Here is a 25288-nt window from a genome sequence, read left to right on the forward strand (position 1 = left end):
TCCTTGCAGTCCAAGAGACTCTCAAGAGTCTTCTCCAACACCACAGTTCAAAAGCATCAGTTCTTCAGTGCTCAGCTTTCTTTATAGTTCAACACTCACATCCATATATTACTACTGGAAAAAACCATAGCTTTGACTAGATGGACCTTTTTTGGCAAAGTAACGTCTCTGCTTTTGAATATGCTGTTTAGGTTGATCATAGCTTTTCTTCCAAGGAGCAAGTGGCTTTTAATTTCATGGCTGCAATCACCATCTGCAGTGATTTTGGAGCCCAAAAAAATAAAGTCTCTCACTGTTTTCATTGTTTCTCTATCTATTTGCCATGAAGTGATGGGACTGGATGCCATGATATTAATTTTTTGAATGTTGAGTTTTAAGCCAACTTTTTCAATCTCCTCTTTCACTTTCATCAAGAGGCTCTTCAGTTCCTCTTCACTTTCTGCCATAAGGGTGGTGTCATCTGTATATCTGAGGTTATTGATATTTCTCCCAGAAATCTTGATTTCAGCTTGTGCTTATCCAGACTGGCATTTTGCATGATATACTCTGCAAGTAAGTTAAATAAGCAGGCTGACAATATATAGCTTTGACATATTCCTTTCTCAGTTTGGAACCTGTCTGTCGTTCCATGTCCAGGTCTAACTGTTGCTTCTTAACCTGCATACAGATTTCTCTAAGTTTTTAATTCTTCATTATCTACCCTGTAGGTATTTATCCAAACTAGTTTTACTTTTTATACTAATATTTTATTTACATCTAGTATATACTTTGGCCCCCTCATGAGAAGAGTTGATTCATTGGAAAAGACTCTGATGCTGGGAGGGATTGGGGGCAGGAGGAGAAGGGGACGACAGAGGATGAGATGGCTGGATGGCATCACTGACTCGATGGACGTGAGTCTCAGTGAACTCCGGGAGTTGGTGATGGACAGGGAGGCCTGGCGTGCTGCGATTCATGGGGTCGCAAAGAGTCGGACACAACTGAGCAACTGATCTGATCTGATCTGAAATATCCATTTATTTCTTTAAAATGTGCCAGGTTTTAAGCCAAATGCTGCAATAACACTATTTTGCTTATTTTTAATTTTTTCTTTATTGTTTTATTTATTTTTCATAAAAATTTCACAATATGTTGCATTCGATCCACTACAATACACTATTACCTCATTTAACATTTGAACATTGAATAGGGAATTCAAATAAGCAAAACATTAAAATATAATTCCTCCACTCATGTGCTGAAAACAGCAAGGCACTCATTTCCTAGTTACATCTCTGCATCAAACAGCAATTTCAGGGCATTGAGTTACTCACATTCTCTGTCATGCCTTATCTGTTGTTTGTTCTCATATATATTCCACAAAGAGCAAACATGGCTACCAGCCCCTTCAGGCATCTAACATCTTTTTCTGTAATTCCTGAGATTAATTGGCCAGTGTGGGTCCTGAGCCCATGAGTTGTGTAAGGGAAGGGAGGTCAGCTCCACCCTAAACACATGGACTCAGATGGGGAAAGGTTCCTCAAAGCAAAGTCAGAATGTTGTGTCAAAAGAAAGAGGAAAACAAGATTAAGCAGGAACAAACAATAGACAGTGAGAGTAATAATGCTCTCGGAGATTAATTTGCACTGCCCAGTACAGAACTTGTTTGTTGAAGGAGACAGCCTCAAACCTAGCATGTACAATTTCAAATAAAGTGCTTGTTCCACTCCCCCAGAATTTCATCCAATTCAGGAGGAAGCTTAAGCTAATCTTGTGGAATGTATTAGGATTGGTATTTACATATAGAGTATTTTCGTACATGTTATTTCACTTGAGGAGGCAATATACATATACAACATATATGTTTCCCATCCTGAATTCCTTTAGCTGTTTCAGGCAGGCTTCACTTTGTTAAACTGACTCTGAAATAGAGTCAGTTTAGCAGAGTCAGTTCGTTAAACTGACTCTATGGGCTTCCCTGGTGTCTGAGACGATACAGAATTTGCCTGTGGTGCAGGAGACCAGTGTTCAACCTCTGGGTCAAGAAGATACACTAGAGAAGGAAATGGCAACCCACTTCAGTATTCTTGCTTGGAATATCCCATGGATGGAGGAGTTCATGTGGGCCCAAAGAGTTGGACATGAAGGAAAAACTAACACCTTCACTTCATGGAACAGAGTAACACTCAAAATCAGAGCTACTCTCTCAACTTTCCAATGGCAAGAACATGTAGTTAAGTCATTATATTGTATTCATACTGTGATATAGACTGAATGCAAAGAAAAAAATAGGAAGAGAGACTGAATCAACCAAAAAAAAAAAAATAGTAAAGCAAGCTATGTGCTTTCACCAGCGCATCTACAGCAAGTGCTGTTGATAAATGTTGACATGCAATTCCCTGAAACATGGATAGTCCACTCTGAGATAACTGAGGGTTGATTATACATGGAAAATAAGTTATAGCTTTACATTCCCAGTCAAGATTTCTGACATTGAATTACTCTGCAGTGTAATGAAAGGACTATTTTAGCCCAGCAAGCACATTCTATTACAAATCAATTCAAAAACTGAAACCAACTTATCACACAGGGCAAATCCAAATGCAAAAATGAAATGCCAAGTAATGCAAAAGGATAAAATTTCATACCTTGTACATAATGATAATCATTATTACATTAGATTGAAGTCAGTACTCGGAAATGTTTCTTTTTTTCTAATCTGAATTTAATTCCTTGAAAGTTCATTCAACAACCTGTAATAAATGATGACCAGTGGAAACCTGAAAAGTTTCTAATGGGTTTATTACTAAAATGTATGATTTCCACAAAGTTTTCTTTTCTTTAGTTTTTATGTAAATTTTTTTCAATTTTGCTTAAAATATTTTGAGTCTTTTTAAAGTCTCAGGTTTATCTTAGGGTAGATGTATTTATTGTTTTCTACAAGGATGGCTGTCATCTACTCTACCATTTGCAATGTTTGCATATTTACTTTTTCATTAAAAAAAAAAGGTGATTTGGGAGTTGAACCAAATGAACCTGATGCACAAATGTGCAGATAGCTTACACAGATTAAGTTACAGATAGCTTACTGCACCATCATGAGCATGAAGTCTGTACACAAATACCTGTAATGCTATACAGAGTATGCGGGGTTAAGCTTTTGTTTGCAGAAGGATTTTTTCCAGTTAGCAGCACCAGAGAAGATGTCTTGGAGAATGTAGCATTTGAGCTAGATTGGACACTAAATATTTGAGGTAAAGGAACTAGCAAGAGGAAAATTCTAAGCTTGCTGCTTGCTCAAGCTCTTTCTCTCACTCATCTACCCTTTAGAGATATCAAACTATGTGCTAGTCCTGAAACACTCCATGTTCTTTTAGAGCTCATTTCACATGAATATCTGGAATGCTTTCACATTCTCTAAAAACACATTATCTTCAAAGGTCAATCTAAATGCTACCTTCCCTGGAGAGACTCTGAAGGTGTTTGAACAGCATTGTGATATGACCAGAGCTGTGCTTTTGAAAGTTTAATATGAGGACAGGGTAGAAGACGGTTTGAATCAACTGATTGGGAAACGCAATCGTGTTCATATGAGGAAGTAAGGGCTTAATGTTAGACAATACCAGTGTCTAGGAAGAGGAAGAAATAGTTATGAGAGAGATTTGGTTCCTGATGGATCATACTATATTTTGTGCTTCTTTATCTTGGAGTAAAGTGATTCAAGATAAAATGGGAACATAGAAGAAGGGAAAATTTGAGGGGTGGAAAATAATGAATTAAGTTCTAGTCATGTTGAGCTAAAGGTGTTTGTAGGGCATTCAAATGGAGACATTCCATGGACATGTGGAAATAAGGATCTGGAGCAAACGAGATAAAATTATCTAGACTTAGGCCTCTTACAAATGATCACTGAATCATAAAATTGAACTATAATGTTAAGCAAAATACACAGAAATGATAAAAAGGTACTGTAGCTTTAATTGTGTTGCTTTAAATATATTGTTCATAAATATTAGTATCAGCTACCAAGACAGTGATGAAATATTGATATCTAAAGATGTTTAAAGATTAAATAGACTCCTTTCTGCAGTGATTTACCTATACTAAGCATTCACCAAGGATTCACCAAGACTATTTCATTCTAGTATATTTGACTATTGAATAATTAAAGAGCTAAATACACAATTGAAGTTAAAGATAATAGGCAAATCTCCCCAGAATAAAAGGAAACAAAAGACACATTCTAATGATTCAGTTCAGTTCAGTTCAGTTGCTCAGTCGTGTTCGACTCTTTGTGACGCCATGAACTGCAGCATGCCAGGCCTGCCTGTCCATCACCAACTCCCGGAGTTTACCCAAAACCATGTCAATCGAGCTGATGATGCCATCCCACCATCTCATCCTCTGTTGTCCCCTTCTCCTCCTGCCCCCAGTCCCTCACAGCATCAGAATCTTTTCCAATGTGTCAGCTCTTTGCATCAGGTGGCCAAAGAATTGGAGTTTCAACTTCAACATCAGTCCTTCCAATGAACACCCAGGACTCATCTCCTTTAGGATGGACTGGTTAGATCTCCTTGCAGTCCAAGGGACTCTCAAGAGTCTTCTCTAACACCATAGTTCAAAAGGATTAATTCTTTGGTGCTCAGCTTTCTTTATAGTCCCAACTCTCACATCCATACATGACCTCTGGAAAAACCATAGCCTTGACTAGATGGACCTTTGTTAGCAAAGTAATGTCTCAGCTTTTTAATACGCTGTCCAGGCTGGTCATAAGTTTCCTTCCAATGAGTAAGCGTCTTTTAATTTCATGGCTACAAGCACCATCTGCAGTGATTTTGGAGCCCCCCAAAATAAAGTCAGCCATTCTTTCCACTGTTTCCCCATCTCTTTGCCATGAAGTGATAGGACCAGATTCCATGATCTTAGTTTTCTGACTGTTGAGCTTTAAGCCAATTTTTTCACTCTACTCTTTTCATCAAGAGGCTCTTTAGTTCTTCTTCACTTTCTGCCATAAGAGTGGTGTCATCTGCATATCTGAGTTTATTGATATTTCTCCCAGCAATCTTGATTCCAGCTTGTGCTTCTTCCAGCCCAGCATCTCTCATGATGTACTCTGCATAGAAGTTAAATAAGCAGGGTGACAATATACAGCCTTGACATACTCCTTTTCCTATTTGGAACCAGTCTGTTGTTCCATGTCCAGTTCTAACTGTTGCTTCCTGACCTGCATACAGGTTTCTTAAGAGGCAGGTCAGGTGGTCTGGTATTCCCATCTCTTTCAGAATTTTCCACAATTCATTGTGATCCACATAAAGGCTTTGGCATAGTCAATAAAGCAGAAATAGATGTTTTTCTGGAATTCTCTTGCTTTTTCGATGATCTAGTGGTTGTTGGCAATTTGATCTCTGGTTCCTCTGCCTTTTCTAAAACCAGCTTAAACATCTGGAATTTCACAGTTCACGTATTGCTGAAGCCTAGCTTGGAGAATTTTGAGCATTACTTTGCTAGCGTGTGAGATGAGTGCAATTGTGTGGTAGTTTGAGCATTCTTTGGCATTGCCTTTCTTTGGGATTGGAATGAAAACTGACCTTTTCCAGTCCTGTGGCCACTGCTGAGTTTTCCAAATGTGCTGGCATATTGAGTGCAGCACTTTCACAGCATCATCTTTCAGGATTTGAAATAGCTCAACTGGAATTCCATCACCTCCACTAGCTTTGTTCGTAGTGATGCTTCCTAAGGCCAACTTGACTTCACATTCCAGGATGTCTGGCTCTAGGTGAGTGATCACACCATCATGATTATCTGGGTCATGAAGATCTTTTTTGTACAGTTCTTCTGTGTATTCTGTCGACATTTATTGAAATCACTTTGGTTAATTCTAGATGCTGCTTTTATCTTGTCAAAAGAAATCTCCACTAGATAGTGGCTGAATTGTCAATAAGAACAGACATTCTTTGTCTGTGTATAGGATAATGGAATCAACCACTTAGTAAAAGTTAATATTAGAACTTTATTTTTTGTCATTTTTTATTCCAATTTCATTGAGGTATAATTGACATACAGCACTGTGTAAGCTAAAGGTGTACAGCATAGTGATTTGATTTATATACATTTATTAAATGATTACCATAATAAGTTTACTAAACATCCATCATCTCATATAGGTACAAAATAAAAGAAAAAGAAAAATAATTTTCTTTGTGATGAGAACTCTTAGAATTTACGCTTAACTATTTTCATATATAACATAGAGCAGTATTAGTTGTATTAATCATTTGTACATTACATCCCTAGTACTTGTAAAAATGAATTTAAAAATCTCTGTTATAGAAAATATGGATTATTTAAATGGATTTTAAAAGAGCATGTTACTTTGTTTCAGCCTTGTTTGCAAACAAAATAACATTTAATCAGACTTCCTAACTACACGTTCTTCTGTTAGCGGCTTCTACTATAATCAAGTTCCATTGTTTTTTAAACTTTTATTTAGAATTAACTCAGATTTAAAACTGATATGTAGATTTCAGTATTACTGGTATCATCATATCCCATCTATTATTGACACCAAACAAACATTGAGGGATTAGTCTAGTTTGCTCCTGTCAGCAGTCATTTCAATCTAATTTCTTTTAACTGGATTTTTATTGACCATGACATAAATTTTAATAGGTTGAATCATTTCTACATAAGATGTTTATAGTTTATCTAACTTAATAAACATATATCTTAAATTGTGGTTGACTACATCTAACCTTGGAGAATGAAAACTTTCTAATTTTTTCTTTATTTAATGTCATAGTTTGTGTCAAATATCTTTTCTCTTGAGCAATTTCTTGCTTAGCACTAAGAAGTAAAATGACAGAATACCCCAATCCTAATCCCTGTGAACCCACAATAATTTACTTAAAGAACAAAACAAATTAGTTTCAGGAAGTGGGGGTGGGGTGGGAGACTAGGATCAAAATATAAATTTTTGACTTTGTTATAAAGCCAATTGCAAAGCTAATTCTTCCAGACTCAACAGGACTAAATATTTCAAACAGAAGTCATTAAATGATATGATTTTGCAGAATCAAATAAAATTTTAAAATAATCCACATTATCATTTTGCAGAGCCTCAAAAAGTATATAAGGTGCTGTGTTAAATATATATATATAAATAAGAAAAATAAATATTATCCCATTACATGATGAATTGAAATTTTGTCCGCAAATTCTAAAAACATTTGTTAGGCAGGAATTCTTTATGGTATGGCTAAACATCCCTGGTGGCTCAGAGGGTAAATCTTCTGCCTGCAACATGGAAGACACAAGTTCAAGTCCTGGGTCGGGAAGATCCCCTGGAGAAGGAAATGGCAACCCACTCCAGTATTCTTGCCTGGAGAATCCCATGGACGGAGGAGCCTGGTGGGCTACAGTCCACGGGGTCGCAAACAGTTGGACACGACTGAGCAACTTCACCTTCTTTTTTTCTTTCTCAACATTTCAACAAAATCAGTTGATTGTTGCTCTTCTGGCCTCTTTAAAATAGGTAATGTGAATGTGAGCTAGACACATAGTCCAAGACAGCCATCATCTCATCTCTAAGCTGTTGCACTAGCTTTTCTGGTAGAAAATGTCTTTCTTTTCCCACCCTAGCAATTTGATCTAGTCACTCATAGTGTACTCTTCATTTTCTGCATCTGCTTTTTAACCATGTGAATCTACATTTACTTAATAATTTGGTCACACCTGTGTTGTTGCTGTTTGGTTTTTATCCAAAAGTGAATGAGAGATTACCAAGGAGAAAATAATTTCCACTGGCTCCTCCTCCCCTAGGGGAAGAAGGCAAAAGACGTTTGCATAATCTTCCCAAGAGTTACTCATGAGGACACCTCAGTATTGTATGTAGAGACCGAAGGACTGAGATATCCCTGAGCAAACATTACAACAGACTGTTCACTTTATCTGTTTTAAAGTTTTTGATGTGAGTAGGAACACAATCAAAATTTAGATAAGGGTCTCCTTCTGATTTCTTTTTTGTTTTTGTTTTTATTGGAGTATAGGTAATTTATAATGTTGTGTGAGTTTCAGCTGTATAGCAGAGTGAATCAGTTATACATATACATATATCTACTCTTTTTTAGATTCTTTTCCCATATAGCCATTTACAAAGTATTGAGTAGAGTTCCCTGTGCTATACAGCAGGTTCTTATTATCTATTTTATATATAGTAATGTGTGTATATGTCAATCCCAATCTCCCATTTTATCCCTCCCACCCTCCAAGAGTTTATCCCTCTTTACTCTCTGGAAACCATAAGTTTGCTTCCTTCATCTGTAGAGTCTCATTCTAATTTCTTGATGAAAACTGGGTTAAACTGAAAATTTTAACTATAAAGATGGCTATCTCTGCTTTCTAAAAGAGACCCCTTAGCACTTCCAAGAACATTAAATAGATAACAGTGAAGTGACTCATCTATATGTCTAATGTTATTACAAATGTTGCAATAGATATTTAGCAGATACAATTACCATCTGTCTTGACTCATATATAAAAGAGGGGGCAAAAAGGAAAAGGAGCTTTTCCTGAACTAAGTAGCTTTAGTTTGGAAGAAAAAAAAGGGAATAAGGAAAGAGAGAATGTGTGAATATGGCTGAGAAAGATATTTCCAAAAGTAGAATTAGCTGAACTAGGGAAGGCAAAAGAAATAATATCCAAGAACCAGTCCAGGAACTCTGGACTGGAAGTCAGACATAGTCACTGGAATGAAACAGGCAGTTGGAAACAAAGGGAATTCTAGAAGCTGGTGAGAAGCCTGGATATATAATATCTTGCAATCCAGTTAAGCAGCCACATTTACAGTCGTGTTCTGCCAGACTAAGAGAGTCCAGGGGCAGGGATTCAAGACTTAGTAGCATATAAAAATGGTTATAAGCTGATAGGATCTAGATATTTGGATTTCAGGGTTGCTAGGACTCCATTCCTAGTCACGATAGAAATAATTAGCTAGAATTTCCAACATAGAAGAACTGCAGTATAATACAGGTTATCAATACAAGATTTCAGGACACATCTTAGCTGAAGCAGTGCAGGTACTTCACTTTCAGAACTAAGGTTTAAGGTAGGGACTTGGTCATGGGACTAAAGGGAAGCTAGAACCAATAAACATCATTAAAGGAAAACAATAGCAAATTGGACCTGACTTATATTCTGAACTTTACCCTTCATTGATTGGGACAATATTGACTCCATATTTCAGAGTAGATTTGTGGTTTTTTGGTTTTTTTTTTTTAATGAAGTTAAGTTTCTCCAGAAGGAGGTATGTAGAGAAAATATAAAGAGCTCATTTTGTGGTTTATTCATTGATTATTTATTTGATCAAACATTTATATATTTGTTGAGCCTCCCCTATATACAGAACTCTGAGCTAAGCAGGATACAAAAATGCTAAGGTATCAGACTAAAATCAGCAGAGGAGTAATGAAATCTGCCACTTAAATAATATTAGTAACTTTCACTTGGAGTTTTAGGTGTCATCTTTAATCTCAACAAAAACACTGGTATGCACCAAGTATCTCAGTTTTATGGATGTAGAATCTGAGGTTCTAAGAGGTTAAGTCATTTAGCCAAGTTCCCAGAGCTACAAGTGAAAGAACTGGATTTTGATTATTTTTGTGTTTTTTTTTTTTTTCCTTCAGAAACACATGTTCCTTCTATTGCATGATCATCCCTCTGACGTATCCTAGATGCATGAAAAGTGAAATGTGTCAGGAGTATAAACTTCATGGGCACTGTTGTCATGGGAGTTGGTGAAACTGGAGAGGCCCAAGCTAGAGTGTGAAGGCTTTTACATGAAGAGGTAAGAAGAAGGGAAGAAATTAAGCTTAAAAAGATATCTCAGGTCATAACGTTTACTAAGATGGTAAATTATTCATCATTTGGATGATGAAACCGTTCTAAGAACTGTAGTATTTTTGAAATAGAAAGGATTTAGAAAATTATACAGTTCCACTCTTCATATTTTTAAGTAAGAAGATGGAAATCCAGGTCAATAATTAAATTAGCCTGAAATTAAGACTTTTTCTCAATTGTACAGGAGAGCTTTCTGAAACTACACTTCTACCTTTTAGGGTAAGTAACATAGGGCCACAGTTGGAGTGGAGAAGTGAACTCAAAAAGATGAGGGAAAGGGACAACAGTGTGTAAGACAGTAGAGTATGATGAACATTGAACTGAGAAATTAGGCAGCCAGGTACTCACTCTTCTAGTTTTCTAGCTAACCTTTCCAATTTTGATGGTTGAGATTCCACAGGATGTTTGAAGCCTGAAAAGTATCAAAGAGATTTTCATTAGTAACAGCAAAATTCATTAAGAAGTTGATATTTAAGTGACCAATATAATAACCCAGAAAGGTCAATTGCTTAAGTATGTTCTTAAAATTATAACCTTTAGTTCTATGACTTTGGTAATTACAACTACTAATAGGCCTAAGAATATTTTATACACTTATTAACCAAGGGCTTTCTCGTCAAAGAGAAATTGAGCTGACTCTAAAGTGATCATAACAAAAATAAAAGGAAGAAAGAAAGGGAGGGAGGGAGAAAAGGAAGGAAGGAGGGAAGGAAGAAAGGAATGAAGAAAGGAAGGAAGGAAAAAAGGGAAGAAAAGAAAACAACCCTCTGCTGTGTCCTAACTGTAGACTTTTCATTATTGTTGACAATGAAAATGAGAGTCGTAAAGAACACAGCTGGAATTTTAACTCTTAAGTTAAGATCAAAGATTTGGCAGTTAGAAAAATCATTCTTTGACGTGTAAACAAAACAAATCTTATATGGATGTCAGAATAAATAAAGTATTTCTTTTTTAAACATTTACTGTTTTGGCTAAGCTATACTCATCATACCTATTAAGAGATTTAAGGTAGAGAATTTATCACTCTTATTGCCATTTTAACCTCAGACACAATTATTTAAAATGAAATAAATATATACTTAACAAACAAGGAAGATGTATTACTAATTGTCCACTGGGCAGTCAATTGCCAGTTAGAGTAGCCACTTGTGTAAACTCTGTCAAACATGCTGACCCAAACACGTCTCGAGCGATTTCTAACATCTGGCTTAAAAGCTTCCCTGCAATTATTTTCATTTTGCATAAGCAAAACTCACTAAACCCTGCATCTGTGGTGGTGATATACAAAACATATAAATTTGGAGGGATTCATTAGATAATATCAAAGAAAATGCACCAATGGCTCGATGCCATTTAACTCCTGCACTTTTGGTGAATTAGCCAGCAGTGAAGGCCTTTTCTCTTCAAAAGATTATACAGATTCTTATATACTGCTTCTCACCTTTTTTCTGATGTAGTTCTACTGGACTGTTTAATACATAGAAATTGACACATAGAAAAGTTACAAAGATGAGAGTACTTTTTTCTTGTTGTACTTGCTATCTCTGATTTTCAAAGAAAAAGGTACTAAAAAGATACAGGTTTCAGGTACATAGATAAGAGTTATTACCTCAAATTTTTGCTACTTTACAATGTGGGCTTTCTTTTGGTACAGTTGTCTCAGAAGAATGCTTAAGACACATTTAACATATTGTTTTATCAAGCATTTTCCAAATTCTAGTGGTGTTCAAACACCTAGATTCTCAAAACATGGCAAATATAGTCCTAAGATATAGATGCATATATTGTATATATCACAATGTGCATATTGTGAATGAAGTATAGATATATATTTTTTCTGATGTCAGTAAAACCTTTCCATATATCCTAACTTTCTTCTAAACGTGTCATTTTCTAATTGTATGCTGGAATGCTGCAATAAAATTCTACTTGATTATACTTTCATTTATTAATCTTAGTTAAACATACTGGCCAGGAGAATTCCATGGACTGTATAGTCCATGGGGTCGCAAAGAGTCAGACACGACTGAGTGAATTTCACTCACTCAAACATATTCATATCAAAATGCTCAAACATGTTTTGAACACATGTTTATTTTCTTAGTACTCATCGTTGGTTAGGTATTTCTCTCAACCTATTCTAGGGAAATTGGAATAGTCTAGGTCGGGTGATGTACACTTATTAGCTTCAGAACTACATATGTGTGTTCAGATTGGAGGAAAGGTCATAAACACAATGAATGTTGCTAGGAAACCGTGCCTCTTAGTCAATTTAGTTGTAAAGATGAAAGGGTTTTTTGGTACAAAGATGGGCTATTTGTGTAGTACAATGAATAATCATTTTATTTTGATCTTTGAATTTCTCATTTAAAAATAACACTTTTCATTAGTAGCTTTTCCTATTTATTACTTAGTTGGATTTCAAATGTCTGAAATTCAAGACGTGAACATAGCTTTCTATGAAAAGAAAGATTTGTTGCAATTTTCATTTAAAGAAGATAATTTTGTTGGTAAATTTAGGGATATCTAATTCTTAGAGCCAGTCATATGAATCATAAAAAGATTAATAATCAAACAATAAAAGTCAAGAAACAAGTAGCTAGGTCCCTTGAAATAGCCATTAAAAGGATTTTGAAAGCTCAAGTGCTATAAACAACCCTGACACTTCTCTCTGTGTTTCAAAACTACAGCACTGTGATTGTGGCAACTTTTCACAAAAATTAACCTAAAGGAAAATAGTCATGTTTTACTGGTCAGCAACAATTAGAAGATCCTTGGATCTAACTAAGTACTCTAATTCCACAGTAATGTATTAGCCCACTTAAGCACCTAATTAGAAGCTTATGTTGGCTGTGCCTGTATCTATTGATTTTGAATCAAAATGTAATTTTAACCATGTAATTTTTTTATTGGTTCCATTTCATAGTAGCATTTGGTGGTACAAGTTATGTTGATATGAGATTTCTAGCAGGTTAGTACTAGAATAGACATCTGGTTTTTTGAGTATGTGACTTACATTCCTTGTTTTTAATAATGTTTCTCTCATTCCACTTGATTGTGGTAGCTTTGTCAATCACTTGACCTCATCCCCCCTCCACAAGTGTGTATATGTCACTTAGGTTGGCCAATCAGAATAATTCATGGGTCACATGTGTTTAAGAAAGAGAAAAAAGACCAGTATGAATAGAACATAATCAGAGGTGAGGTGATAGAAATGGGGTTGAGGAGGTAGATTAAAGTCAGGTTATGTAAACCCTTATGGGGGCAGAGTGAAATATTTAGATTTTTATCTAATTATAATGGGTGGAGAAGGAAATGGCAACCTACTCCAGTATACTATACTTGCCTGGAAAATCCTATGAACAGAGGAGCTTGGAGGGCTACAGTCCATGGGATCACTAAACAGTCAGATACGACTTAGCGAATAAAAAACAACTACAAATAATAATGGGAAACTTGGGGTTGAGTAGGAATGTGACATAATCTAATTTATGATTTTGGCTGGTGAGTCAGAAAAGATTGAGTGGTCAAGCTAGCATTTAGTAAGCTAATGTAGTAGTACTAATAAATATGATACTGTCTTGGGCTACAGTAGTAGCAATGGAAACTGACAGAAGTTGATGGATTCAAGATAACTTTTGAAGACTGAGCTAACAGACTTTGCTAGTGAATTGGATATACACTATGTGGTTAAGAGTGAGACCAAGGATGACTTTTAGATTATTAGCTTGAATAATAAAATGTAATATTGCTATTAAATTAATAGGGAAGGCAGGAGGAGAAACAGTGCTGAGGGTGCAATTAAAAGTTGCGTTTTAGGCAAATTAAATTTGAAGGTATTTCCAAGTGAAAAATTCCAGTTGAGCTATCTAAAATCCTAAAAGATGATGCTGTGAAAATGCTGCACTCAATATGCCAGCAAATTTGGAAAATGCAGCAGTGCCCACAGGACTGGAAAAGGTTTTTCATTCCAATCCCAAAGAAAGGCAATGCCAAAGAGTGCTCAAACTACCGCACAATTGCACTCATCTCACACGCTAGTAAAGTAATGCTCAAAATTCTCCAAACCAGGCTTCAACAGTATGTGAACTGTGAACTTCCAGATGTGCAAGCTGGTTTTAAAAAAGGCAGAGGAACCAGAGATCAAATTGCCGACATCTGCTGGATCATCAAAAAAGCAAGAGTGCCAGAAAAACATCTATTTCTGCTTTATTGACTATGCCAAAGCCTTTGACTGTGTGGATCACCACAAACTGTGGGAAATTCTTAAAGAGATAGGAATACGAGATTACCTGACCTGCCTCTAGAGAAACCTATATGCAGGTCAGGAAGCAACAGTTAGAACTGGACATGGAACAACAGACTGGTTCCATACAGAAAAGGGAGTACGGAAGGGCTGTATATTGTCACCCCGCTTATTTAACTTCTATGCAGAGTACATCATGAGAAATTCTGGGCTGGATGAAGCACAAGCTGGAATCAAGATTGCTGGGAGAAATACCAATAAACTCAGATATGCAAATGAGACCACCCTTATGGCAGAAAGTGAAAAAGAACTCAAAAGCCTCTTGATGAAAGTGAAAGAGGAGAGTGAAAAAGTTGGCTTAAAGCTCAACATTCAGAAAACTAAGATCATGGCATCTGGTCCCATCACTTCATGGTAAATAGATGGAGAAACAGTGGAAACAATGACAGACTTTATTTTTTGGGGCTCCAAAATCACTGCAGAAGTGAGTACAGCCATGAAATTAAAAGACACTTACTCCTTGGAAGGAAAGTTATAACCAGCCTAGACAGTGTATTAAAAAGCAGAGACATTACTTTGCCAACAAAGGTCCATCTAGTCAAGGCTATGGTTTTTCCAGTGGTCATGTATGGATGTGAGAGTTGGACTGTGAAGAAAGCTGAGTGCCAAAGAATTGATGCTTTTGAACTGTGGTGTTGGAGAAGACTCTTAAGAGTCCCTTGGACTGCAAGGAGATCCAACCAGTCCATCCTAAAGGAGATGAGTCCTGGGTGTTTGTTGGAAGGACTGATGTTGAAGCTGAAACTCCAATACTTTGGCCACCTGATGCGAACAACTGAATCATTTGAAAAGACCTTGATGCTGAGAAAGATTGAAAGCAGGAGGAGAAGGGGATGACAGAGGACGAGATGGTTGGATGGCATCACTGACTCAATGGACATGAGTTTGAGTAAAGTTCGGGAGTTGGTAATGGACAGGGAAGCCTGGCGTGCTGCAGTTCACGGGGTTGCAAAGAGTTGGACACGACTGAGTGACTGAACTGAACTGAACTGAACCAAAGGAAGATATTAAGTAGGCAGTTGATTATAACATTTGGGAAGACAGGATTAATATATATCAATTTTTGATTCAAGTATCAATAGTAAATATTTAAAGCCATGGAACTGAAAGAGACCACCTAGAGAGGAAGTAGCCATAGAAAATTAGACAAGAAAAGGATAAGCCTTCTTTGAGCACCCTTAATTTAAAATACATCAGGTTCCTGAGTCATTTTGATCATGAAATAAAATGCCACTTTTTGCACTTATCTATGAAATGCTTTTTTATACTATGTCATGCAGATAACATGAAACTAAAATGTGCCAAATGTTCAAAGTAGTCTATTCTTACCACTGTATAGATGGGAAAATTGAGCGCTGAGAGATGAAATTTCAAGACTCATGACCACACTGCTAGTAAATGATGAAGTTAGGCTCAGAACAGAGATCTTTCTAACTCTACTCCATGGCTTTTTCTGTTGTATCATGTTGGAAACTCTCCATGGGCAGATATGATGCCCCCGGGGTCATTACTGAGGCTGTTTTCCTCTACATTAACACCCCCATTTTAAGATGTCTGTGTTCCAAAGTCTAATTAGTTTTTTGTCTTAGCCTTTGTTCTCTAATGTTACATTTTGCTGCAACCTGCCTCAAAGAGTTTCTCGCTCTACTGATCTACTGTTATTATGCTATAAGCTGTGAAAATAAATAATCAAGACATAGAATTATTGGGAATATAATAAGTTAAAACAGTCTTTGAGAGACTCTGATTAGTTATCTGTCATGATCATACTGTATTGTCTTAAAATATGTCATGGCTATTCAAGGCCTTTTGCTTATTATCAATTATGACATTAACATTAGCATTTGTGTAATAAAACTGATTAACTTGCCAAATAAGTGACTTCTGATGGGTAGCATAATTTTTCACATTCATGCATCTTTTTCTTGGACTATGTACTGCCCCAGTCCACACTGATAAGAGTCTTATAGATCGCTTTCACTCTCAATTTCTGTGATATCTGCTCTAAAAGTTCAAAAGAGAGTTTTTTGTTTTTTGCTTTAAAAACTTTTATTTTGTTTTGGAGTATAGCCAGTTAATAAATGACATTGTGATAGTTTCGGTGAACAGCAAAGGGACTCATATACACGTATCCATTCTTCCCCAAAATCCCCTCCCATCCAGGCTGCCACATAACATGGAGCAGAGTTCCATGTCCTGTACAACAGACCCTTGTTTGGTATCCATTTTAAATATGGCAGTGTGTACATGTCCATGCTGAACTCCCTAACTATCCCTTCCCCCAACTCTTCCTCTGGCCCCTCCCACAACCATAAGTCTGTGTGAGTCTGCTTCTGTTTTGCACATAAATTAATTTGTATCAGTTTTTTTTAGATTCCACATATAAGAGATGTCTTACGGTATTCCTCCTTCTCTGACTTACTTTACTCAATATGGCACTCTCTGGTCTAAAAGGAAGTTTTGATTGTTCTTTCTGGACAGATCAGATCAGATCAGTCGCTCAGTCGTGTCCGACTCTTTGCGACCCCATGAATCGCAGCACGCCAGGCCTCCCTGTCCATCACCAACTCCCGGAGTTCACTCAGACTCACGTCCATCGAGTCAGTGATGCCATCCAGCCATCTCATCCTCTGTCGTTCCCTTCTCCTCCTGCCCCCAATCCCTCCCAGCGTCAGAGTCTTTTCCAATGAGTCAACTCTTTGCATGAGGTGGCCAAAGTACTGGAGTTTCAGCTTTAGCATCATTCCTTCCAAAGAAATCCCAGGGCTGATCTCCTTCAGAATGGACTGGTTGGATCTCCTTGCAGTCCAAGGGACTCTCAAGAGTCTTGTCCAACACCACAGTTCAAAAGCATCAATTCTTCGGCGCTCAGCCTTCTTCACAGTCCAAATCTCACATCCATACATGACTACTGGAAAAACCATAGCCTTGATTAAATGGACCTTTGTTGGCAAAGTAATGTCTCTGCTTTGGAATATGCTATCTAGGTTGGTCATAACTTTCCTTCCAAGGAGTAAGCGTCTTTTAATTTCATGACTGCAGTCACCATCTGTAGTGATTTTGGAGCCTAGAAAAATAAAGTCTGACACTGTTTCCACTGTTTCCCCATCTATTTCCCATGAAGTGGTGGGACCAGATGCCATGATCTTTGTTTTCTGAATGTTGAGCTTTAAGCCAACTTTTTCACTCTCCTCTTTCACTTTCATCAAGAGGCTTTTGAGTTCCTCTTCACTTTCTGCCATAAGGGTGGTGTCATCTGCATATCTGAGGTTATTGATATTTCTCCTAGCAATCTTGATTCCAGCTTGTGTTTCTTCCAGTCCAGCATTTCTCATGATGTACTCTGCATAGAAGTTAAATAAACAGGGTGACAATATACAGCCTTGACGTACTCCTTTTCCTATTTGGAACCAGTCTGTTGTTCCATGTCCAGTTCTAACTGTTGCTTCCTGACCTGCATACAAATTTCTCAAGAGGCAGATCAGGTGGTCTGGTACTCCCATCTCTTTCAGAATTTTCCACAGTTTATTGTGATCCACACAGTCAAAGACTTTGTCATAGTCAATAAAGCAGAAATAGATGTTTTTCTGGAACTCTCTTGCTTTTTCTATGATCCAGTGGATGTTGGCAATTTGATCTCTGGTTCCTCTGCCTTTTCTAAAACCAGCTTGAACATCAGGAAGTTCACGGTTCACATATTGCTGAAGCCTGGCTTGGAGAATTTTGAGCATTACTTTACTAGCGTGTGAGATGAGTGGAATTGTGTGGTAGTTTGAGCATTCTTTGGCATTCCTTTCTTTGGGATTGGAATGAAAACTGACCTTTTCCAGTCCTGTGGCCACTGCTGAGTTTTCCCAATTTGCTGGCATATTGAGTGCAGCACTTTCACAGCATCATCTTTCAACAAAGCTAGTGGAGGTGATGGAATTCCAGTTGAACTATTCCAAATCTTTCTGAACAATGGAACTCAAAAGAAAACAATCGCAAGCTAGACCTTAACAAAGAAAGCTTCATTTTTAAACAAATGAGCTTAAACAAATTTAAACAAATGAACTCCTTTCTGAGTGAACAGGGTCTTCTACGAAGCAAGCCTCTCTACCTGTTAGTTTAGGTCTTTGGGATGCTAGTCACTCCTGCTGCCTCTTCAGCTACCTTCTTTCCAAAGCTGACCTTAAGTTCCCCATGCTTTTCCCTTTGGCAGACAGAGTTCTGGTGTTCCCACCATTGCATTCCCATCATCTCTCATGAAGTCTAGATCACCATTATATTTAAAGTTTGTGGATGGCTAGTCCATGATCGCCTGTCACCAAACAGACCCCCAAGTCCTGGATTTTCCAGAGGCTTCCTCAAGCAATACCTAAAGAACTTCAGTTTTATTCTTTTCATAGTAGGGAGTTAGTGAAAGGATTTTGGCACAGAAGTGGCACAATTTTGGCAGCAATGAAATGATGGTTTTGAAGGGATGATGATAAAGGTGAGTAGAACCATTACAAGGCAAAATGTCCAGTGAAAGTTGGAAAGGGTATGAACTACTTGATAACAATCAAAATAGGCAGGAGAGAACATATCTTAGAAATATTTAGAAGGCAGAGTAACGTAATACTTGACCATTCATTCAAATATGAGTGAAAGGACAGGGGATAATTAAAGTAACCCCTTCATGACTAACCTGAGCCAAATGGGGAGGTGATGGGTTTTATCTCAGGCTGGTTTAGTTTGAAGTGGGAGCTGAATTTTGGAGAGAATTCTGGAGGCCAGAAAAAAGTTTGGGACTTTTGGATATAAGTGATCATAAAGCCATTTCAATCCATGATATCAACCAGAAAGTTCTTTAAATAAAAAAGGAGAAGTTGGAGAACTACAAAAATACCATCAGGAAGTAGTTAGAGAAAGAAGATTTTGCAAATGATAGACATCATGAAGAATCAGGAGAGCTGGGGGTCCGAACATCCTAAAGGAAGAAAAACTAAAGGAGAGAGTGATGACTAGTGCTGAAAGCCTTATAGAGGTGAGACAGATGAGGATTGAAAATTATTCATTGAATTTGGCAGCAAAGTGAATCTTCTTAGGAAGATTACTAACTGTAGGGGGCTGAGGAAAGAAACCTGGTGAAGAGAGTTGTACAGCAATTATGATTGAGGAGCTGAAAAGAGAAAGGCTAGAGTGTTTGAAACCCTGGTTAGTAAAGGAAAGGAGAGAGACAAGGCTATGGTTACAATGGGACTAAGAGTTTATTTATTTATTTTTTTAACTTCTAGAAGGAGATGCTTAACTTTGCTTGTGTGCTAGAAGATAAAAGGCAGCAGTAAGGAAACATTCAAGATGCACAACAGCAGTAGAGTAGACATGGCTTTGGGGCAAGAAATGAGAAATTGTAACTCTGAAGTTATTTCCCCATGAGAGAAGTAGGTGAGGTGAAGATAAAACAACCTTGGGTATTTCACTGCTCCTTAGGTACCTTAGGTATGCTGCTGCTGCTGCTGCTAAGTCGCTTCAGTCGTGTCCAACTCTGTGCCACCCCAGAGACGGCAGCCCACCAGGCTCCCCCGTCCCTGGGATTCTCCAGGCAAGAACACTGGAGTGGGTTGCCATTTCCTTCTCCAATGCATGAAAGTGAAAAGTGAAAAGTGAAAGTGAAGTCGTTCAGTCATGTCTGACTCTTAGCGACCCCATGGACTGCAGCCCCCCAGGCTCCTCCACCCATGGGGTTTTCCAGGCAAGAGTACTGGAGTGGGGTGCCATTGCTTTCTCCACCTTAGGTATAACAACCTTTAAACTATAAATGCAAATAACTGTTTTCAACTATTTAATGCTAAAACAATCAACCTTTGCCTTACTTAATGTGCTAGATTATAGCAAGTATGGAGTATCATGTAGTAAATCTTATCTGCCATTTCCACAGAGCATTTCCAGTATTGTTTATTTCCATAGTTAAATTCTAGGCTGGTGAAATTATCTTACTTGCAAGATCTTTGACGTGTGATCAACTGATAGAATTCTCCATCTTTCATTTTATCTGCTTTTAAGTGAAGACTAGCCAAGAGTTGCACAATTTAAGAAATAAAAGTACCCCACTTTTGTTTTAAACATTATTAAAATCAGATAACTAAAGGAAGTGAAACCATTTTTCATCTGACTGGGACTTGAACCCACATGGCTGGGACTTGTCAAAACCAACAGTAATGAAGCCCAGGTTCCTGATGTCTCATCTCAGAAAGTATTCAGTGAGAGACAAAGTAATAGGTAAGAAGTGGATTTATTCAGGGAGAAACACACGCTACAGAGTGTTAGGCCCTCACAGAGGTTGAGTGTGGTGGCCTCAAAATGTGGCATGGTTAGCTTTTATGGACTGGGTAATTTCATAAGCTAATGAGTGGGAGAATTATTCCAACTATTTTGGGATGGGATGGAGATTTCCAGGAGTTGGGCCCACTGCCCAACTTTTTGGTCTTTTGATGGTTGACCTTGGAACTGTCATGGCACCTCTGGGTGTGTCATTTAGCTTACTGATTGAGGATCAAGGTCTAGTTGAAGTTGACTTGTCTGCCATCCTGGACCCATTTGATTCTAATTGATTTATATTGTGTCCTTGGACTATGTCATTCTTTCAAAAGTTGTGCCTGCCTCCTTCCCTCCTGTTTCAGAAGTAACCAGAAAGATAATTTTTCTCATAAGTTTCCATTATAGCAATTTTGATTGAAGTACATAGTTCAGTTAAAATTAGCTAGTTATGGACTGCAATTCAATTCATATAACTGTTGCCCATGTAATATGTATAGAGCTGCTTGCAAGTTAGATAGAAATCGTAAATTCCAATCTTACCTCTGCTGTATATAAAACAAACAGCTTTTCTTAATGACCCAGAGGCATCTTGATGCTATTGTTGTTATACATTGCTATGAACAAAAAAATCAGTCATTTTTCTCAATAGATATCAGTTGAAAGGCTGTCTGGTATTGTGGTTAAATGTAGAGACTATAATGTTAAACAGATCTGGAGTCAAATAATCATCCCACCAACAGGTGTGTGACCTCAGCTTCCCCCTTCATAAAATGAGATTGAGTGTTACTGGGAAAGGAAAGAAGATCATATAAAATGTTGATGATAGTAGTTGATATAATAGGAACTCAAATAAGCAAACAATAGTCTCATTTACTAACCATCATAAGAAAATAATATAAATATTTCTGGATAGAATAAATCATCCTACATACTCATACTCTCAATGATGATGCATGGCTTATTACACAAACTTCTAGTCACTCCCAGATCAAAATAAGAAAGAAGTTAAAGGCTTCCAAGATTTCATGATGAGCTCTCTGAAAAGTCTTTTGATTTTGATCTAGAGAAATGTGCCTTTTTTAATGACAAAGCATGGGGACAATTGCAAAGATTAGAATTATTTAAGAAACTAGTAAAAATGCTGCGTATGTGTGTGTGATAAAGAGAGAATGTACACCAAAGTAGAATTTACACAAAATATTATATAAAATATATGTTAATGAGGACAAAATGTGTACAGTTTTGCTTATGACAAATCACTATTAGTAATAATCTTAAATCATCTTATGAATTATTTGCACCTGCTATCAATCTAATGACCTTTTCATTGCATAGATATCACTTTATGATACAATATAAACTCACTGATTAGCCTTAACTAATTTGGATAATGTGTGCATACTAAGTTGCTTCAGTTGTGTCTAACTCTTTGACCCCATGGACTAGATAGCCTGCCAGGTTCCTCTATCCGTGGGATTCTTCAGGCAAGAATACTAGAGTGGGTTTCCATGCCTTCTTCCAGGGGATCTTCCTGACCCAGAGATCAAACTTATATCTCTTACATCTCTGGCACTGGCAGGAGAATTTACCTCTAGCACCACCTGGGAAGACCAATTTGGATAATATGCCTAAGGAAAATAGGTATAGTTCTAGTAACTAGGTCAATTATTCTCTAAGCCTAGAATACTCCCTAGCATTTCAGACAGAAATTTCACTAAACACAAGCAGTTTTTCCAACTATATGTTTTAAGTGCCTGAGATAAGAAACTTTGGAGGTAGCAGTAAGTCTCTCACATGCTCTTTGGCATTATAAAAAAAATGATAACATTCCAACAGAAAAAAAAAAACCAGGAAATGGGCATTTTGTCTGTCCTGGGCCATGCTGTATCCCTTGTAACTCTTGATCCTGAAAGAGGCTCATTATGTAATAATATATTGTTCTTTTCATGAAAGAATGGTTGGTAGGAGGTGGGCAGCATCCAGGCAGGTTCCCTAGTCATGCAAGAACAATCACAACAGAGGTTAGTTTTAAGTGTCACCAGGAACAGAGAATGTTGGCTAAATTATTTTAAATAGTGGGGGAGAAGTTAGGGGAAAACATAATATAGTCATGCCTTGGTAACCCCAGGGGATTGGTTCCTGGGGATTGGAACCCCCCTCTTGACCCAAAACCCGGGGATGCTCTAGTCCTTTATATAAAATGGTGTAGTATTTGCATGCAATCTGCCCGTATTTTCCTGTAGACTTTAAATCATCTCTAGATTACCTATAATACCTAATACAATGTAAATGCTATATAAATAGTTGTAAATACAATGTAAATGTTATGTATGTAAATAGTTGCCTGTAAGACAAATTCAAGTTTGGCTTTCTGGAACTTTCCAGAATTTATTTTCTTCAATATATTCTCTCCATGGTTGGTTGAATCCAAAGGTGTAGAACTCATAGATACAGAGGACAGAGAATATTGGGTTTTCGTTTGGGGGAGATGCAAATAAATATAGATTCAGAAAGGCACCCAACACTAGTATCAGGCCACCAAAGAGATCAAAGAGAAAGCAGAATTAAAGAAATATGCAACACAGAAAAATAACTAGCATTTTAAAACATGTACTTCTTTGCCAGCTGAGGGCACTACCACTCTTAATGCTCACAACAATCATATAAGGTGTGTGCTAAAGACTACCTTCATTTTACAGATTAGGAAACTGATATATGCAGATATCAAGTGACTTGTACAGGGTGACCCAATTAGGAAATGTGGAAGCCACGGTCTGAACTTTAGCCAGCTGGCTCTGCACATTTCATCTTTCTTTTTTTAAAATTATTTATTTATAGCCTCACTGGGTCTTCATTGCTGTGAGCCCAGGATTTTTCTAGTTGCAGAAAGAGGGGCTACTTGTCTTTGCAGTGCCTGGGCTTCTCATTGCAGTAGCTTCTCTTGCTGTGGAGCACAGGCTGTAGGACACATGGGCTCAGCAGATGTGGCCTGCGGGCTTAGTTGCTCCAGGGCATGTGGAATCTTCCCGGCCTAGGAATCAAATCTGCCTGCCCTGCCTTGGCAGGCAGGTTCTTAATTGCTGGACTACCAGGGAAGTCCCTCATCTGTCTTCTTCACACACAGAAAGTCTGCATGGTCTCTTTTGTAAATAACTCGGCCAGTGAATTGAAGCACCACTTGGTGTGTCACTCTGCTCCCTGCCACTAAGTGCTGATGGCTACGTAAAATGATAGTGTCTCTGTCAGTTTCCTCATCAATAAAATTAGTATTGTCCAGATCTATCCAGACTGCTCTGCTTGGATATTGTGTGAAATAACCAATCAATAATCATAAAATGCTATGAAAACATGGAGTGCTAGATCCAAGCTCAATATTATTATACAAGTTTACAGTGTGATAGCACAGCCAGAAAGGTCAAAGCTATTTCAAAGTGCATACGGAAAGACACACTGATGTTGAATAGAGAAGCTGTTGGCTTTATAGCCATGGGGCAAAGATTGGGGATGTTTCAATGAGAATATTTTTCGTATTTATAGGTGCTTAAGCATCCCAAAACAAAATAATTCATTGGAAGATGAGTATTTAAACTTATATACTTCTCCCTTGAGGGAGAATACTTAACATCACTGCACCACATATTAAGGGACAAGAATGATCAGATTAGGAAGAAGAACTAAAGATGTTAATCTGGTTGAGGAAAATACTGGACTAAATAACACACTGCAGACATTTGAAATGTGCAGATTTTTAAAAAAGAGAGTTTTAGTTTGAAAGAATGACTAGAAATATAGAAGAAAAGAGAAAGAGAAGAGTGAAGGGAAGAAAGACAAAGAGAAGGAGGAGAGAGAAAGAAAAAGAAATAAATTCATATTTGGGCCATAAACATATTTACTGATATAATTCCAGTTTGATTTGATTCATTTTAAAGATTGTGAATCACTGACTAATGGACTCAGCTACAGTATCAGCATCTATCATGTCAAAGGTCAGCATGGATTGCTATGAAACATCCAAGCCTTCCAGAGCCTTAAACTGATGCCAATTGTCCCCACATCCAGACTAGCTTAAGGGATTGTATGTGTAGCCTTGTTGTTTGAAATAGTGAAAGTCTGGAAAAAGATCCCCAAATTGTAACAGAAGATCTCTATTCCAGCAGAGCCAACTTGTTAGATAACTTTTCCATCTACCTTATATAATTTGTATGATTTTGTGACATAGGCAGAATGTCAAATGTTAGATAATTCTGGACTCTGGGACCAGTGGTTCTCAGTCTCAGTATCTTATTCAACATGTGGATGTATCCTAAACCAGTGTAAGAAAATGAGGTAGATGAATGCTACTAGTAAAGCCAATGGTGAAGATTTTTTTAGCACTTACATACCAGGTTCTTTGTGTCAGATAACTCTTTTTATCCTCAAAACAGCCTTATGAGATAATACTTTCATTATCCCATTTTCACAGATGAAGAAATTGAGGCCTGGGGAGTGGTTATATATCCTGCTCAAAGTCTCAGCTAAGAATGGAGGAGCCAGAAGTTCAAACTCTATCCATGATTCATTTGTGAATAATTTAACAACAATAGAGATGATTTAAAGCTAGTTCTTTAAGAAGAGCATTTGAAAGTAGAAGGATGATTACCAGAGGTTGATGAATGCGGGGAGCGGGGAGTGGAACTCCTGATCAAAGGCTTCAAGCTTCTGGTTATAAGATGAATATTCTGCTGAAGACCTAATGTATATGAGGATGACTATAATGTTAATGTTATTGTGGTAATATGTGTGTATCAAATTACCACTTTGGATACTTTAAACAAACATTTTTATATA

At 37.4% G+C, this 25288-nt stretch overlaps 1 long non-coding RNA gene across 2 annotated transcripts in view; it reads left to right on the top strand.

Annotated features, from left to right (window-relative positions):
- Positions 1–25288, top strand: part of LOC129633999 (uncharacterized) — a 120524-nt gene that overhangs the window by 95210 nt on the left and 26 nt on the right. For both annotated transcript variants that reach the window (XR_008705351.1, XR_008705352.1), the window contains 2 exons: positions 9660–9820; positions 24924–25288. The exon at positions 24924–25288 is cut by the window's right edge and continues 26 nt beyond it. This is a non-coding gene — a long non-coding RNA (uncharacterized LOC129633999). The remainder of the gene's footprint in view (positions 1–9659; positions 9821–24923) is intronic.

Source organism: Bubalus kerabau, chromosome 19 (genome assembly GCF_029407905.1).
Source record: "Bubalus kerabau isolate K-KA32 ecotype Philippines breed swamp buffalo chromosome 19, PCC_UOA_SB_1v2, whole genome shotgun sequence".
NCBI classification, from domain to species: domain Eukaryota; kingdom Metazoa; phylum Chordata; class Mammalia; order Artiodactyla; family Bovidae; genus Bubalus; species Bubalus kerabau.